This window comes from Polyodon spathula, unplaced genomic scaffold, assembly GCF_017654505.1.
Source record: "Polyodon spathula isolate WHYD16114869_AA unplaced genomic scaffold, ASM1765450v1 scaffolds_62, whole genome shotgun sequence".
NCBI lineage: Eukaryota > Metazoa > Chordata > Actinopteri > Acipenseriformes > Polyodontidae > Polyodon > Polyodon spathula.
In genome coordinates this window covers 29,931-30,310 of record NW_024471556.1, presented here as the reverse complement: position 1 = coordinate 30,310, position 380 = coordinate 29,931, and the positions used below count along the sequence as shown (strand labels likewise).

Genomic DNA, 380 nt, shown 5'->3' with positions numbered 1-380 from the left:
AAAAATGTGGAGCGCTTCACGAATTTGCGTGTCATCCTTGCGCAGGTGCCATGCTAATCTTCTCTGTATCGTTCCAATTTTAGTATATGTGCTGCCATAGCAACACAAACACAGTGCGAGAGCGAAACATAAATAATCAATGATCGACATCGATTGCCTAAACGTCATGGCAACAAAAACAAATACAATTATAAATACTATACAAGTAAAATGTTTGTTCTTAATGTGTCATATTTTAAATAGAAATGCATCTTCACTAGTTTCAAAGTTTACCTAAAATGTGTCGAACTGCGTCTATTTTCTTAAAAGAAACTAACAAAAGCAACGCTTGCACACTAAAGGCTGCTGGGAGTTATGCTAATATTGAACGTTTTAGCGAT

The 380-nt window shown here is 35.8% G+C and overlaps 1 non-coding gene across 1 annotated transcript; it reads right to left on the bottom strand.

Moving 5' to 3' along the window:
• On the bottom strand, positions 1 to 106 carry LOC121307923. Its single transcript, XR_005948405.1, has one exon. It is a non-coding gene; the product is annotated as a U6 spliceosomal RNA (small nuclear RNA).
• Between the last annotated feature and the right edge of the window lie 274 nt (positions 107 to 380).